This window comes from Podarcis tiliguerta (assembly GCF_965153285.1).
Source record: "Podarcis tiliguerta genome assembly, chromosome: 4".
NCBI lineage: Eukaryota > Metazoa > Chordata > Lepidosauria > Squamata > Lacertidae > Podarcis > Podarcis tiliguerta.
Genome location: NC_139537.1, coordinates 13,951,251 through 13,969,595, shown reverse-complemented (window position 1 = coordinate 13,969,595; position 18,345 = coordinate 13,951,251). Strand labels below are relative to the sequence as shown.

Here is an 18,345-nt window from a genome sequence, read left to right as displayed (position 1 = left end):
GGGATCTCATCAACAAAGAAATGGAAAATGAACAGCAAATGAAAAAATAATGAAACAGTAATGAGAGAGAGAGAAACAAATAAGATTATAGACAGGCTTAATTAATGAAGTCCACATGAGAAGACTCCTTTGGGATCAGACCAATATCCTGTCTAGTCAACCATCCCGTTTTTCACTGTGGTCAGCCAATATGCCTCTAGGAAGCCATAGTGAGCTGGTGTTCAGAGGCAAATTGCTTCTGATATTGGAGCTACAATTTCATCATCCTCATCAATTACCATCGGGAGCCTTATCGTCCAAGAATTTTCCTGATCCATTTCTAAAGCCATCTAAGTTGGTGTCCGTCTCCATTTCATGTGGCAGGGAATGTCATAGTTTAACTATGTGCTGTCTGAAGAATTATACTTCCCTTTGGATGTCCTGTCTGTAACTCACACCCTCTGATTCCCTTTTATTTTAGCCAAATCACACCCTGCCCTTCAATTACCTTCTAAAACAATTACTAGGGAGGCCAGATAGAGCGGCCACTTTTGGAAGGCGGTTTGTTATTTCCAAGCAAATTACTTTACTTGTTTAGAACATAATAGTTCTTTGTTGAGGAGGGATTCTAGTGTGGAAACAATCTTTCAATCTAATTCTGATCTTCCTGACTAAAACGAGAGCATAGAAAGCAGTCATATACTGAGTCACGGCATTGGTCTGCCTAGCTAATATGGTCTACACTTACCTGCCCGCAGACTGTCTCGCCAGAGTGGTGTATGCTCTAGTTATCTCCCGCTTGGACTACTGTAATGTGTTCTACGTGGGGCTACCTTTGAAGGTGACCTGGAAACTACAACTAATCCAGAATATAGCAGCTAGACTGGTGACTGTGAGTGGCCGCCGAGACCAAAAAACACTAGTCCTGAAATACCAACATTGGCTTCCAGTATGTTTCCGAGCACAATTCAAAGTGTTGGTGCTGACCTTTAAAGCCCTCAACGGCCTCTGTCCAGTATACCTGAAGGAGCATCTCCACCCCCATTGTTCAGCCCGGACACTGAAATCCAGTGCCAAGGGCCTTCTGGTGATTCCCTCATTGTGAGAAGCAAAGCTACAGGGAACCAGACAGAGGGCCTTCTTGGTAGTGGCACCCACCCTGTGGAATGCCCTCCCATCAGATGTCAAAGAGATAAACAACTACCGGTACCTGACATTTAGAAGACATCTGAAGGCAGCCCTGTTCAGGGAAGTTTTTAATGTGTGACATTTTAATGTATTTTTAATCTTTGTTGGAAGCCACCCAGAGTAGCTGGGGAAACCCAACCAGATGGGCGGGGTACAAATAATAAATTATTATTATTATTATTATTTATTAGCAGTGACTCTCCCGATGTTTCAGGCAGGGATCTGTCCCAACCTTGCCTGACGATGCCAGAGATTGAACCTATGTCCTTTGGCATGCAAGGCATGCTCTGCCATTGAGCCATCCCACCCACAGTTTCAACAACAGAATACAGCAACTGGTTCAGTAATAGAATGAGCACAAGAGCAGCGCACAGTCTGGTTCTGCTGTTCACAGAGAAGATGATTTCTCCAAGCTTGGCCAGCTCCTTTATTCTCTGAGCTTTGCTGGCTCCTGCTTTCTGTACAGGTGAGCAGGGATATGAGCTTGAGCCTCCCTGATCATACTCAGCCAATCTATCAGTTCCATCATATTGGTGCTATGAGCTGGAGACTTGCCTATTAAGCCATCTGGCTTAGAGGATCGCAAATGTTTTGCTGTACGGAGAGAAGCAAACCGCCGCCCCACACAAATCACCTCCCTGTGCTCTTCTGGAGACATCTTGTGCAAGATCTCTGCTGCTCCAGCAGACAGCCTGTTTGTTCAGCATCCACCCTCATTTGCATGCACAAAGCTTAGACCAGGGGGGTTAGACCATGGGTAGGCAAACTACGCGGGTGGCGCTGTGGGTAAAAGCCTCAGCACCTAGGACTTGCCGATCGAAAGGTCGGCGGTTCGAATCCCCGTGGCGGGGTGCGCTCCCGCTGTTCGGTCCCAGCGCCTGCCAACCTAGCAGTTCGAAAGCACCCCTGGGTGCAAGTAGATAAATAGGGACCGCTTACTAGCGGGAAGGTAAACGGCGTTTCCGTGTGCGGCTCTGGCTCGCCAGAGCAGCGATGTCACACTGGCCACGTGACCCGGAAGTGTCTTCGGACAGCGCTGGCCCTTGGCCTCTTTGAGTGAGATGGGCGCACAACCCTAGAGTCTGTCAAGACTGGCCCGTACGGGCAGGGGTACCTTTACCTTTACCTTTATGTTTGAACATGGAACACCGTGGTTGGTTTTCTAAAGTATGGTAAGCATAGACCATGGTTTGATGTGATATCTGAATTGACTTGAGTCACTGTCTCACACCAAGATCTCATTTAGTATTATTCGGCTGGTTTGCATGTGGTTCTAAACCATGGTTAGCACTATGTGGATGAACCTCATTGAAGTATCAGTTTTACACACTCCTCTATCCTCCTTCAAGCTGTGTGGGACAATGACCTCTGCTGAGCTTACTTGCAGTTACAAAGGATGCTGGCTGTGAATACGGGCTTAAATCAAGCAATGGTTCGTTGCTTAACAAGCCAACTTCAAACCATGGGTTATGAAGCTGGCTAGTTTAAGTAGCCATTGTTTCTCGCAAACCAGGATTAATCATTCTCAAGGAATGCTTAAAAGTAAACTTGCCAGAGTCTGTCCTAGTTGGCTTTCTAGTCAGGCTTTCTAATGCTTGTTTACAAAATGCAGAACCAGTTCATTAAATTTTTGGCTACTAACTGACTCAGATACAGTATATACATTCCTTTTGTAGGGATATTAGCTTTAATCAGTACAGTAAACACATTAGTAGGGACGCGGGTGGCGCTGTGGGTAAAAGCCTCAGTGCGTAGGGCTGCCGATCGAAAGGTCGGCGGTTCGAATCCCCGTGGCGGGGTGTGCTCCCGCTGTTCGGTCCCAGCGCCTGCCAACCTAGCAGTTCGAAAGCACTCCCGGGTGCAAGTAGATAAATAGGGACCGCTTACTAGCGGGAAGGTAAGCGGCGTTTCCGTGTGCTGCGCTGGCTCGCCAGAGCAGCGATGTCACGCTGGCCACGTGACCCGGAAGTGTCTTCGGACAGCGCTGGCCCCCGGCCTCTTTGAGTGAGATGGGCGCACAACCCTAGAGTCTGTCAAGACTGGCCCGTACGGGCAGGGGTACCTTTACCTTTACCTTAGGCAAACTAAAGCCCGGGGGCCAGATCCAGCCCAGTCACCTTGTAAATCCGGCCCTCAGGTGGTCTGGGAATCAGCTTGTTTATACATGAGTAGAATGTGTCCTTTTATTTAAAATGCATCTCTGGGTTATTTGTGGGGCATAGGAATTCATTCATTTTCCCCCTCCTTCAAAATATAGTCTGGCCCCCCACAAGATCTGAGGGACAGTGGACCGGCCCCCTGTTAAAAAAATTAGCTGACCCCTGGGTTAGACCATGGGTGGATGAAGACTTTTAGAGATCTTTAGAGACCCTATAGCACTGAACAGATTATGGTGCCCTGACCGTATTATTTCAAAATGAAAATGAAAGAGTAACTTACGCAGGGGTTATGTTCCGGGGATTGCATCTAAAGCCAAAATTCTGTATTGTCAATGATGGGTGGAATTGCCAAAGTCATTTTTCCAGGAAACGTGCTCCCTCTCCATTATATATAGAGAGAGGAGATGCATAGGAGGAGATGTTGGCAGGTCTGGGAGGGGGTAAAACCTGTAAGGAGGTGAATTCCATTACGTCTTGTTGAAGACTGAGCATACTGTTGGGGATGGGGACTCAGTGTGTGCATGTGGAATGGAAAAAGAGGGAATTGTGTAATATAGGGGCATCATGGAAGAGAGCATGGCTAGTGGATGGTTGGAACTCTGAACAGAAGCACTGCATTCTACAACCTTTTTTGCCGGTCCCAGCCAATCTCTGAAGTCGGAATAACTGGCCATACATAGGATTATGTTCATCACACAAAGAGTCAGGTTCTACAGCCAGGGCACCCAGTTGCTGAATACAATCAGATTTAACAAGCATCTGCCTGTCCTAGTCCATCTTTCTTTTCAAAGCAAATATGAAAGACCTTCCTTCTTTTTTTCCTGTAAGGCATTTGATGAGAAGGTTAATAACACACATTAGGTAGACAAGTGCCAAAGCTTTCCTCCTCCTTTTGATTTTGCAAGGCTTTAATCTTTGTTCCAGCTGTTCTAACCATCTGGCAGGGGCACTCAGAGGGGAATCTCTAAAGAGGATGACATGCACTCAGTAGCCACGATACCACTGATGGTTCTTCCTGTGCTGAAATGCTTGTCTGGAGCCAACCTCTCCAACCAACTGGCAGCTTTGTTGGTTCAGTGAGGGGTTGCCAACCCTTTTGGGGGGCAGTAGTCACATTTGGTGCTGTGGGTTAAACCAGAAGGTCGGCGGTTCGAATCCCCACGATGGGGTGAGCTCCCATTGCTCGGTCCCTGCTCCTGCCAACCTAGCAGTTCAAAAGCACGTCAAAGTGCAAGTAGATAAATAGGTACTGCTCCAGCGGGAAGGTAAACGGCGTTTCTGTGCGCTGCTCTGGTTTGCCAGAAGTGACTTAGTCATGCTGGCCACATGACCCAGAAGCTGTACGCCGGCTCCCTCGGCCAATAAAGCGAGATGAGCGCCGCAACCCCAGAGTCAGCCACGACTGGACCTACTGGTCAGGGGTACCTCTACCTTTACCTAGACACATTTTGAGAAAGTAACCAACTAAGTTTTATTCAGAGAGAACCCACTGAAATCAATGAATGCAGTGAAGCTAGGTCCATCAATTTCAATGGGTCCATGCTGAGTAAAACTTGACTGACTACCATCCATCGGCATCAGCCCAAAATTGGCTATGTGAAATTGTTGTTGTTGTTATTGTTAGAATCATGGAGTGTGCTGCAGGTTAGCAAGTGATGGGACTTGGAGGCAGGACCTGCTGCCTCTGTGGATTCTGCCGCCTGAGGTGGTTGCTTCACCTTGCCTGATGGATGGACCTGCACTGCTTAGTAAGGTCCATTGCTTATTGTGGTGGTCCTAGCATGGGGAAGGGCCATAGCTCAGTGTCAGAGCATCTACCTTGGAAACAGAAGGTCCCAGGTTCAATCCCCAGCATCTCCAGGTAAGGCTGTCTGAAATTTGCGTCAGCCTCGATAGCTCAACTGGTTAGAGTGTGGTTCTGGGAATGCTGCATGTTCCTGCATTGCAGGGGGTTGGACTAGATGATCCCCAGGGTCTCTTCCAACACTACAATTCTATGATTCAATCCAGAAAGCTGCTACTGGACAGTGTAGACAATACAGTCACACCCCGGGTTACAGATGCTTCAGGTTGTGCGTTTTTGGGTTACGGACGCACTGAAACCCGGAAGTACCAGAACGGGTTACTTCCGGGTTCTGGCGCTCATGCATGCACAGAAACACTAAGTTGTGCATGCGCAGAAGCGCGAATCACAACCCGTGCATGCGCAGACGCGGTGCTGTGGGTTGCAAACACTGTGGGTTGTGAACGTGCATGCCGCACGGATCATGTTCACAACCCGAGCGTCCACTGTACTTAGCTAGATGGACCAATGTTTTGACTGCATAAAGCAGTTCCTACAAGTGTTCCTGATGCTGGGAAAGATGGAGGGCACAAGGAGAAGGGGACGACAGAGCACGGGATTGTTGGACAGTGTTCTGGAAGCTATTAACATGAGTTTGACCAAACTGGGGGAGGCAGTGGAAGACAGGAGTGCCTGGTGTGCTCTGGTCCATGGGATCACGAAGAGTCGGACACGACTAAACAACTAAACAACAACAATAAGTGTTCCTACAAATACTCTGCATGTGACAGTGGCAATGGCTGTATATCCAGGGAAAGCGACCCCCGCCAGACCAGCTCTCTCTCTTCCCTCTCTGGCTCTTTTCCAACAAATCTTCCTCGAAAGAAGGATTAAATGTCTTCTCCCTCGACTGTCTCCGTCCCTTTATTGATCTGCGCTCAAATGCCTTGGCTAAATATATCCGCCTGCGCTCTCACATCTAGGTTAACCTGTCTCGTCCAGGTCGCTTCCTAGGAGTCCCTTCTAGGAAAGTCACCCAGCGCTGAAGATGTAAGGCGAGGCGGCGTCTCCTTTCTATATGTGTCTTATATTTCTCACCTGCCTTTCCTCCCTGTCCAAGCAAGGGTTTGCAGCTGGGGCAAACCTGAGCGAGAGACGCCCCGGCCTGGCCGCGAGGGGGCGCAGCGTCACCCTCGTCCTGCGCTCCCAAGAATCATAAGCCGTCCTGAGGCAGATGCCAGAGACTGATGGCTCGCCGGTGGAAGCGGCCGCCTGGACTCCCAGCTGCGCGCCGCCACCATAGCCGGCCGGAGGAAACACGTGCGAGGCGCACACACGCGCTCGCTTAGAGGCTTCTGCAGTGGGGCGAGGCGGAGGCTGTTGCTGCCCGGCTCTGCTTGCCTCCCTCGCGGGCTTCTCTGCTGCAGGAGACCGTGCGGGGTTGCAAAGATGTGAAGAGCAGGGAGGGTCTCTCTGCGCGTGGGGAACGCGACCGGGCTGCTAAGGGAGCGCAGATCGGACTTCTGGTGAGGCCAGAGGGATCCCCCTCCCCTCCCCCACACGCCACGATCCGCCCTCCCACCTCCGGACAGGTAAGCTGGATCCACCGCCTTCCGCGTTTGCGATGGAGAGCGCGCCGCGCGCAAAGATGGGTGAGGACAGGGGTGTGTGTATGTGTGTAATACCAGGTGTCTCGTTCGCCCTCCGTCCGCCCCGCCCCCCACCGCGGGGAGGGAGCCCCTCTACCTCTGCAAGTTTGAGAAAGTCACCTTGACCTGACAGGCACCAGGGTCGTTTCTGGCAAGGTTGAGGACCCCCCTAAGGTGTCCAATCTTCGAGATCTCCCTCCTCGCTTTTAAATGAATGGGGCTACTGGCTTCTCTAGAAGGTGGGCTTGATAAGATTTGGGTCACCTCCTGTTTGCAGCCTTTGTGTATGTGTGCTGGGGGGGGAGGGAAATCTAATGTATATGTGTGTGCGTGTGTGAATAAACAATGCTAGGAATCGCCCCCGCCTTCTCTAAAGTATGTTAATTCTCTAAAATGGATGTGCTTCTTCTTCGCCTAATCCGCTCTCGCTGCAAATGCATCGCGGTGGTGCTGGTGAGTGGGGCGGAGGGTGGGGGGGAGCGGAGTAATGCGGGCAGAGCCCCAATTCCCAGTTAAATGCCAGATCAGCTGTTACTTAAAAGGAGGAGATTTTTTTTTAATGTAATAGCTTGCTGCCAAAGAGAAATCCCCCCACCCTTTCCGTTGTTGTTGTTTGTTGTTGGAGAAGCTTTCTGACAAAAGACGCCCCCTCCCCCTCCTCAACGCCGCTGCTTCGCAATAGTGCGGACGGACAAAGCGAGCGCACGTGCGAGTGTGCGGGCGCCAGGGTGCGCCACCCCCGGAGGGCAAAATTGCAGAGGATGACGCCCCCTGCAACACTTGGCGATGGGAAGTGCCTCCACGCACAGACTTACCGCTGGGTTTTGTTTTGGGGGTTTTTTGCGGGGAGGGATCTAAAGGACTGAGATTTGTGCTATGAAAGGGCTCAGTCGCCCTAGAGAGACAAATCACCCGCTTAGGGAGGAGAAATGAACAGGGCTTTTGCGGTTAGGAAAGTGATGGGGAAAGTATGAAATGGAATGACGGGTGGGAAGGCGGTATAAGGACCTGGCAGGCAAATCAGGGTGAAAACAGGACAGAATTTCTCCTATAACCATTGACAAACAAAAGAGTATAAATGATGCTCAGTGCGGACTAGATATAATCTAACCTCCGCTTAAGGTTTGTGCAAGCACATCAGGATAAATGCTCACTAAGCCCTTAGTCTCTCTCTCTCCCTTTCCATTCTTTACCATAAAATATATAAATTTAAGATGAAATTTATTCCATATTTTTTTTCCTGCCCTTCTGATGGCTGACGCAACCATGAAAAGCCAGAACTACATTGGGGTGTCTCTAGATCCATTGGAATGATGGGGTTAAGTTAGTCATGTCATCTCAATGGGTCTGTGTTGAGGATGATGGGCAGCCCAATTAAAATTCAACACACCACACTCACACAAAATATACAAGGCAACTCGTAGCAGCTGAAGTTGAGGCATGGGGTTAAAATTTACAGGTTAGTTGAAACAAAAGGCTTCCTGAACTGGATACCTTTTGTCATATGTCATAGCACTGTAATTGAGAGACGGTGGATCTCTTTGCCAGGAGAGCCAGTGTTGTAGCTGAGGCTCAATTGCGCACCTGAACTGGAAGGTGGACATCCATACTGTACATCCAAAGTTCTCTTATACTGCTTTAACAGTCTTGGCTTCCCCCAAAGAATTCTGGGAACTGCAGCTTGTGAAGGCCCTCCTAACACCTCCCAGCACCCTTTGCAAACTGTAAACACTTGCATAACTGCTTAAAGTGGTATGTGATCACCTTAAATGTCTGCTGTGGGTGTGACCTTTTGAAGCCCCCAATTCACCTTTACCAGGAATTCCCCGGAGATCCTCATGCAAAATGCATCTTCTCAAGCTCATCCCTCTTCAGGAAACCCTTCAGTGTGCATTGCAGGGCTGATAGCAAGGCTGACCTGTCTTGGTGGGTTATTTTAAAGGGAGTGCAGAAAGTGTGGGCATGAAATGCTCAAAAACGCTGCCTGAAATGTTGATTTTTATTGCATATGTTAAATGCATAAAAAGAATGTGATGGTCCTGAAAAGGAAAGCCAGCCGGACTGGGATTTGGGCATGAAAATAGGAAGCAGAAGGATGGCTTTTCACAATAGTCCTGAGATACTGCACATGAAATCCTGTGACCATTGAAAGAATGCTAATGGGAGAGTTGGGACTTGATGGTAAAGCCCAGGCTTTGCCTACAAAAGGTCATTGCATCTCCTGGAAGGCTGGGTAGATTCCCATCCAAAACCCTGAAAAGGCACAGCTAGCTAGTGGCTAGTCAATACTGAGTTAACTGGACCAATTGTCTGGCATATGTAGCATCCTGTCAGTCTCAAGCATTTACATTGCAAGGGGTTAAATAGCTGAGGCATAGAGCACATCCTTTGATTGGCCACAGGTTCCAGCTTGAAGGTTCATTCCCTAACATATCCAGGTAAGACTCAGAAAGTCTGCTTGAAACCTGGGCAGCTGATGTCAGCTAGTATAGACAATATTGCGCTCTATTAGCTTTATCAGCATAAAGGAGTGATATGGCCCGGTGGCATAGAGGGGAGCCACAGGGACAGTTGCCCTGGGCACAAAATTGCCTCAATACATCTGTGTGCTTCCATCGCTAGGCTCCGTTGAAAACAGCTTCTCTGTGCAAACCAGGAAATGTCCTCTCTAGATGACAGAATGACTTCTTTTCTTATCTCTGCGGTTGCATTTTCCTGGGTGATGTGGATGCTGTTAGGCTGTTGAATGTGCATGCATACTCTGTCCATTTTCCTCCCACCTACCCCTCTGTGTGGCCCCGGGCACTGGCAACCCACACTAAGCCACTGATGTGGCCTGGAACTTGAACCTCATTGTTCAAGTCTATGCATATCTACTCCTATTAAAGGAGACTTCCTTCCAGGTAAGTGTGAAAAGGATTGCAGTTGCCATCTCTGAGCCTGGCTGCTGTCACCTGCTGCTTGCAAGCCCAATGTCCAGCATGCTGTTTCAAAGTTTCAAGCAGAGGTTTTATCCCAGCCATGCTTTCAATTCCCAACAGCCCATGCTTAACAGTCATGGATGATGGGAGTTGCAACTTGGTGTCATCTGGAGGGCTACAGGTTTCCTGGCCTCCTCTTGGAGAACATTGAGCAGGAGGTACTACTAGGAATGGAGATTAAGATCTTCTACACGGGAAAGCTTGTGTTTTGCTACTATTCCATGGGCTCTCCATTACACCATTGGTCTGCCTTGTTTGACACTGTCTAAGTGTTCCTCTTACAATCTATTTATGCAGTACTTGCTATCTGCTTCCCCACTGAACTGCTCTACTCCAGAGGCATTGCTGTATCCCCTGTTAAATGGAAAGAACTGTGGCCCTTCCCTATTTAGAGGCTGGGTACTCCCATAAAATAATGGCCCCAAGACAGAACTTCCCAAACTGTTAGTGTGTCACACGAATGCTCCCCGTGCCCCTCCCGGGGCTGGAAAGGGGATAGTTCAACCTCTGGTTTGCTAGTAAAACTGAATTACTGTGCTGTGAAATGATGCATATCTAAAAAGTGTGTCACCAACATGAAAAGTTTGGAAAGCCCTGCCCTAAGAGGTTACCATGAGTATCTAGTTCATCAGCATCTGATCCCTAGACCTGAGCATAATCAACAGAAGTATGGTGTCCAGATCAAGGGAAGTCACAGTGCCACTCTATTCTGCCTTGGTCAGGCCACACTCAGAGCACTGTGTCCAGTTCTGGGCACCACAATCTAAGAAGGCTATTGACAAGCTGGTAAGTGTGCAGAGGAGGGAACCAAGATGATCAGGAGCAGGGAAACCAAGCCTTATGAGGAAAGGTTGAAGGAGCTGGGATGTTTAGCCTGTAAAGAGGAGACTAAGAGGAGCTATGATAGCAATCTACATATGTAGATTGCTATCATATGTATCTTAAGGGCTTTCACATGGAAGATGGAGCAAGCTCGTTTTTTCCTGCTCTGGAGACCCAAGCCAATGGTTTCTAGGTACAAGAAAGGACATTCCAACTAAACATCAGGAAATACTTTCTAACAGCAAGAGCTGTTTGATGAGTCTCCCTTGTGGGGTTGTGGACTCTCCTTCCTTGGAGGTTTTGAAGCAGAGGTTGGATGGCCATCTGGCATGGATGCTTTAGTTTAGATTTATGCATGGCAAGGGGTTGGACTTGACCCTTGGGATCCCTTCCAACTTTGTAGTTCTGTGATTCTGTGATTCCATCTACAGATGCTGTGACCCCAAAGATACAGGACTTGTAAAAGGCTAAGTGGAAATTGACCTCCCATTTCAGGCAGCATCAGTTGGTTAGCCAGGAAGGAGAGAGATCTGAATATCTATGCTGATTTTATATATTTTGTAGTCTATTCGCTGTAAAGAAAGGGTCTCTTAGCCAAGAGGATCTGAAGACCCCCACACTTAACACTGGGTCAAGATCACAGAGAATATCATCATTATTGCCTATATGCCGGAGGAGAAAAGTTATTTGGTAAACCCACTTAGAGACTGCTTACCCTGGTGCCTTCACACATCTGGTAGGAGCCACTAAAAAAAATGAAAAAGAAATGGGCTTTAATGCTTACAAATCACCTCTGTTTTCTGAGGAAGTGGCATACATGAAACGAATGTTGGGGAATTCTAAATACCAGTTGTTGGAAACCACAGGAATGGAGTTTCGAAAAGTGGGTGGAAGCAACTGAGAAAGGGCATGTGAATTTCAGTGGTGGTGGCACGGGTGGTTTAGCTATCAAGATTTTCGTGTGTGTGAGAGAGAGGGAGGGAGGGAGAGAGAGAGAGAGAGAGAGAGAGAGAGAGAGAGAGAGCGCACTCCCGGAATGGCAGGACTCAAAGGTTTTTCTACCTCAAGGAGTCAAGGGCTGAATCCCTTCCGTATTGTCAGTACCCTTTCAGCTTTTTCAGACGCAGCCGACATTGTTTTAATTGTGGTTCTTCTCTGCCTTTGTCTGCGTCTGCATTAATATGGATATTTTATTATGGTTTTATTGTCCAACTGATTATAGACAGCCGCACTGGGTGCCTTTTCGGATGGAAACATGTGATATAAACGGTTCCAGTGAATTAAAAAATAAACACAGTGTTAATTTTTTACAACTGTTCATAGGAATATAGGAAGCTTTCTGGTGCCAAGTTAGACCACTGATGCATCTAGCTCAGTACTGTTGGCATTGACTGACAGTGGCTCCCCAGAGTTCCAGTCTTCACCAGCCCTTCCCAGAACTCCCCCCCCCATGCAAAACAGGTAGTTACCACTAAGCCAGGAGCTCCCCCCCCCCCCAGAATGTGCTCCTGATATGTGCACCTACTCTCTTCTAGTGATCTGAATGCCGTGGGATGATTTTGGGGAGATTAGTAAGTGGAACATGTCATCGTTTAGCAAGGGATTGGACACTTAGTGGTTTCTTTTTGGCTCCCTTCCAACAAACTGCATGATCTTACTTATCCTCAGTTACCCTGGAGGTAAGCAAGGTTTTCTTAGGATGGGTTGGGAATGAGCTGGAGGAGAAAAGGGGATATTTTATGCTGCTTTCCCCCAAATCGTTAACACTAAACAGAATCACTCTGACCCGTCTGACCACTATAGAGTCAAATAGCTTCCCATGTGCTTACCAAAATTACAGCTGTTGGGTTGTTGTAAGCCGGCATTTGTTTCCTAAAGCCTGGTATTTGTGGCTACTGAGTGTGCTGTGGAAAGCAATCTGCCAAAAAGCAAATGGCTGGTGTGGTGTAGCAAGTGTGGTCTGCCAAGTCCCAAGTTCAGATCTCGCCACTGCATCAGCTCAGCAGACAGAGACATAAAGCAGCCCCCATTGCTTAGCCCCCAGATGCAACAGGAAGAAGAGGATAACAACATCTCACCTTATTGAATTGTTGTATTGAATTGCACAGAGATAATGGGCTCATTCATACTGTTGTTTAACATGGACAGCAAGCTTCAGGAGCCTTCATTGTCCACATGATGTTCTCTTCCATCATTGCCTTTCCCCTTCCACAATCTGGATTTAAACAACAGTATGGATGTTTCCCATGTCTCTGAAACATGCTCAACAAAATTAACATTATTATTGTTACATATTTAAAGATTCTCAAAAGTTGGGAGAAATGTATCACAGTACAGTGAGTTGGGCCCTGTTTTCTTAGGAAAATTGGGCCAGACGATCTGTCCACCTGTCCTAATATTGTGTGTCCACCCATCTTGATATGGTCCACCTTGATTGACAGCTGCTGTTCAGGATTCTAGGCAGACGTCTTTCTCATCACCCGCCAGCCAGTCCTTCCAGTTGTAGATGTCAGCGTTTGGACCTGGCACTTTCTGTCTGCAACACTTGCACTTCCCCCCTGAGATGTCCCAGCCTTGTTATAGAAAGTCTCTCTGCATGTACAAAGAGTCTTCTTTGTACATACCACCTATGGTAACCTGATGAGCTGAGCTTCAGATCAGGCCATTGCTCCCCACCTAATCTAGAGAAAGACCCTTTGTTTCCATTTCAAAGTACTGAGAATTGAGGCTGCTTTAGTGACCTTGCCAGACTTTCATGTAGTGAAGCCAGCCAATGCCTGGACTGAGCAGTAGCTGAGTGGCAGGGACATATGCTTTTCATGCAGAAGGTCCCAGGTTCAATCCCTGTTATCTCCAGGTATGGCTGGGAGAGACCTTTTGTCTGCAACCCCTGAGAGCAGCCACCAGGTCATAGAACCATAGAATTGCAGAGCTGGAAGGGATCCCAAGGCTCATCTCGTTCAACTTCCTGCGATGCAGGAATCTCAGCTAAATCATACATGACAGATGGCCACCCTGATGTAGATGCAACACATCTAACCTCAGCTCCAAGGAAGGAGAGTCCACCACCTTCCCAGGGAGTCCGTTCCACTGTGGAACACCTCTTCCTGAGCTAGATGGGCCAAGGATTTAACTTGGTCTGACCCATCTGCTAACGTTTGGCTTTCTCTGGGGCTCCTTCAGTCCAGGACGACTGCCCTTAGGAGGGCCACTCACCGCTGATCGCCCCCTGCCTTTATCTCCTGTTAAGGAACAGGGACGATTCCGGGACTCGACCAAGAGGCGAGAGCCGCGTGTTGCGTGCTGGAGAGGAGGGGCGGAAGCGGAGAGAGGCGCCAGGAGAAGGCGAAGGAGGAGAAGGCAAGCGCGCTTTGCTGGGCTTTCGGCGCCTCCACTCTCCGCGCGCGCCGGGCAAGAACCCAGCGAAGGTGGCCGGGCGCCGCTCCTCCTTTCTCTCTCCATCACCTGGCGAGCAGGAGGCGGCGACGGGCGAAGGGAAGATCTGGCGTTGGTATCGGCCAGGGATCCGAGATCTGATTCCCTAGGCAGGGAAGCGGCGAGGGGAGGAGGCGGATCTCCTCCTCTCCTCCTTTCCAGCCGTTTGTCTCTTTGCCACCAGAGGAAAAAGAAAAAAGAAAGGCCAGTTGCTCTTGTCAGGGAGGGGAGGCAAGACCTCCCGAAGCTCCAGGGCATCGCTTCTCCCTCTGCCTGGCAGTGAAGGAATTCTGCATCCCGGCTGAAGCATCCTCTCTCCTCTCTCTCTCCTGAGCCATCCTTGTCTGGACCTGACACTTCACGCCAGGCTGTGTCTGGGGATTCTGGAACGGGGTAAGGTAACAGAGATGGAAGAAGGTGTGTGTGTGTGTTTTGGGGGGAGAGGTGGGTCTGCCTAAAGCATCCTAAAGGTGAGCCTGAACGGGTCGCAGCAGGGATGCAACCTGTATATATGTGTTTATTGCGGGAGATGGGGAGGGGGAAATGCCCATCTTGCATGCTCGCCTTTCTTGAGGCTGCAATGCCAGGTAGGAAATGCAGGCTCATCTAAGGGGCAAATCCAGTTAATTCGAAGTTGCTACTGGGGCTCAGAAGGTGGCTTGGCATCCCGTCCTGGTTTGCATTGGAAACGGCAGGGGGTGCATGGGGGGGGGCGGTCCGGGTTATGATTTTTTTTTTTTTTAAGCAGTAGCGGATGCTGCTGCTGAAATGAGCCTGAGGGAAAGGGATGGCGGTGTGGAAGGGGGTCTCTCCCCACAGACACACACTCCCCCTCGGTGCCCTGTGCCACAGACCTCTTCCCGTGACCTTGGGGAGCAAAGCGCTGAATAGCGTTTCGCGCTTCAGATTTCTTTCTGTGTGACGGGGGTTGCGGGTCTGGTGTTTGCTATTCTCCCTTACTTTGCGCGGCTGTCAGAAGGCTCTCGGAACGCCGAGCCAACACGGAACGCCGAGCCTCGATGGTGCGGTTTAGATGAAAAAGGCAGAAATGATATAGGTTCTATAACAAATCTGCACAATGTATAGAATGACAAAAAAAAAAAAAAAAAAAGCAAAAGCGAGCCTCCACTTCGTTAGCAACTCTCCCCCTCCCTCCCCCCACACTTTGGCATATAGGGGTTGTCATGGATGCCTTAACCCCCCACTCCTTGATTATTTAAATGCCAGCCTCTGTTCCTTTTCGTTCATCGCCTATCAAGCAAGGAGCTGGCCTCGGTCGCTGGCTGAGCCATTGTCGAATGTTCAGTACCACGGACAGCTCCCACAAGCGGCTGGGCGAAAAAAACGAGAGCGAGGGGAACGGGAGAATTGAGTGGCGTGCGCCTGGATAAGAAAAGGCGGCATTTAAATTTAGCCAGTGGGCTTCAGAAGATTAGCCGCATCTTTCTGGGGAAATCGACTGAACCTGTGGCATGTCTTTCTCCTGGGCTGCGAGGACATAAAGGGATGCATTGTACTGGCTCACCCCAGTGACCCCTGGGTTCCAGGTCTTCAGATGCTAGCAGGTTTCAGTAGGCTACTCAAGATCCCTTTGGAATGGGTTTTGTCGGTCCTTGTGGTCTTCAATGACTCTGTTGTTGCGTTCATCTGCTCAAGCCTTTGCACTCCATGATAATTACTTCAGAACCAACACACACACATTGCACACAGATCTCTACCACTATCCTTACAGTTGCAAACATGAACTAGACGCCCCACTAATCAAGCCTGCATTGGGGATATTTTGAAAAATTACCGGCTTTGTGAGCATGGCAGGGTAGTTTAAGGCAATTAAGGGGCAAGTGATCTTTGTTAACTGCTGGTGAGCATACTCTTTGTGGCATGCAGAATATGGTAGCCAACAAATGCTACCTGCTGCCACATTCCACAATTGGACTGCAAATATGAGAGCAGAGCAGGTTTAATTTTCAAACTCAAGCATGGTTTTTTTTTTTTCAGATTAGGTAACATGGATCTTTCAGACCCACCACCTCTAAAAGTACCCTTCTGGATTCTTCTACGCTGGATTTTTTAAAATTCTAGGTTAGGAATCACTAATTTATTTTAGTTGGTGCATAACTTTGCACTGTGTGTTCAGTGAAGGTAATAATCTACAGCATCATGGGGGGGCAGTTATTATTATTTCCAATTTTATTGATGAAAAACATCAGGCTCAGCAAGATTGTCTTGCTCAGAAATGCTCAGCTGAAATGCACTCACATTAGATTGTACATGTCAACTGCTGTGCCAGGATTACTTCTGCATTTATCCCCAGGTTGCTGTAAATGTATTTCCAAGGAGTAACTTGCTGGATGTAACCTACTGATAGATAACTACAGTCAAAGTAACAGCATGAGGAAGGGCATAGCACCCATTGCTTTGTTATTTATTAATGTATATACCACTAGCATGCCAAAATGGCTTCTAAGTGGTTTACAAGTGTAAAATCAATTATGAAAACCCACGCATTAAATTAAAACATACAATAAAACAGTTCCATTAAAATATGAAAAACACACCCATTCTTAAAATATATAATAATCCAAGCCCATCAAGAAGCATAACGATTCAAACAGCTGAAAAATTAATTTGGATAATTAGATCAGGAAATTCACACTCAGGGTTTGTCTAATTCAAGTTTGTGCAAACAGGTGCATCGCCAAAAGCTGACAGAATTCCAATACCGAAGGGGCTGCTTGTATTTTGGTATGGAGAGCATTCCACAACATGGGTGCTTCCAGTGAAAAAGCCTGCCTCTGTGTTACCACGAGCTGATACTCATCAGGCTGCGGCAAAACTAACTAGGTTCCAATTGCTGATTTTAATGCCCTTATTGGACAGTGGAGGGAAAGACGGCTTTTCGGGTAACCTGGTGCAGAGTTCTTTAAGACTAAATATGGAAGTCACATGACCTACTTGCATAGGAGGTTCTGTGGCTAATAGGCAGTCAGTGCCAGAGCCCCAAACACTGGTGTGCCCAATAAGGAGCACTGCTCAACACCTGTACTGCAGTGGAGGCTTTAAGCCATCTTAGAATGGGGAAACCAAAACGGCATTAGGTTAAATCTTGCAGAAATGTAACTGATCCACTGAACAAGGAACACAACAAACGGCTGTATGTCCACTGTTGGGGGACTACCGCCCTGCACCAAAGTAATGAGCAATAATCACTCAAGAGGGAGGTACAGTTTGTTGGGAGTTTCATTGGCCACCCAACAGGTTATCGATGCTGTCTTGGCATGCGGCAATTAGTAATAAATGCATCCTCTTCCATTTGGAATTGCTAGTGTGGGGTTTCTGTTTTGCAGAGACCTCTTTCTATACATGGGCTATTGTGTTCCAAAGGCCTCTGGGGAGAAAAGCCGATCTGAGACTTATACACTTGCTGCTGGAATTCTGTCTTGGCTCTCACAATAACGACAGTGCCACGGCCGGCTCTCTTTATAACCGAATCAACCTTATGAGCTACTTGATGCTATCTGGGAGGTGGCAGCGGTAGAAATCCCTTAGCAAAGTAAATAAGGCAAAGCTGCCTGGTGACACAGTTATTATTGGCACAGATGTATGAGCCTCCCAAGTATTTAAGCAGAACGTACGTAATTCTAAAGAAGTGAAGCATTGTTGGGAGGTTGACGTGGGTAGGCAGTAGGCGTCTTGCTGGTTTAATTCCCATTTGTTTTGGTCGACTCGAGCATCTTTTGGTCTCTTGAGCAGGTGTTGCATCTTCTTGCTGTCTTACTGTTTTAAATGCATCTTTTCATGCTCACTTCCTTCCTCGATCTGTTTCAGTAGGCTACTCAAGATCCCTTTGGAATGGGTTTTGTCGGTCCTTGTGGTCTTTAATGACTCTGTTGTTGCGTTCATCTGCTCAAGCCTTTGCACTCTATGATAATTACTTCAGAACCAACACACACACATTGCACACAGATCTCCAACACTATCCTTACAGTTGCAAACATGAACTAGATGCCCCCACTAATCAAGCCTGCATTGGGGATATTTTGAAAAATTACCAGCTTTGTGAGCATGGCAGGGTAGTTTAAGGCAATTAAGGGGCAAGTGATCTTTGTTAACGGCTGGTGAGCATACTCTTTGTGGCATGCAGAATATGGTAGCCAACAAATGCTACCTGCTGCCACATTCCACAATTGGACTGCACGTATGAGAGCAGAGCAGGTTTATATATATAACATATATATATGTTTACTTACAAATGTACATGCTGAGTCGATGTAGACAGCCTGGCAGTGTCAGTCTTCAAAGCAGCATTAGTCTTGCCAACTCTCAAGGAAACAGCCTTTATTAGTAGC

At 48.0% G+C, this 18,345-nt stretch overlaps 1 protein-coding gene across 5 annotated transcripts in view; it reads left to right on the top strand.

The window, feature by feature from the left end:
- The first annotated feature begins 6,322 nt into the window (after positions 1-6,322).
- The window catches only part of GRM5 (glutamate metabotropic receptor 5), a 247,489-nt gene continuing 235,466 nt past the window's right edge, over positions 6,323-18,345 (top strand). For 2 of the 5 annotated variants that reach the window (XM_083436137.1, XM_083436138.1), the window contains exon 1: positions 6,323-6,701. The gene's annotated coding sequence lies outside the window, so the exon portion shown is untranslated. Of the gene's footprint in view, positions 6,702-13,940; positions 14,390-18,345 lie in introns of those variants that run through there. The other 3 variants (XM_083436136.1, XM_083436134.1, XM_083436135.1) reach the window with 3 other exon arrangements.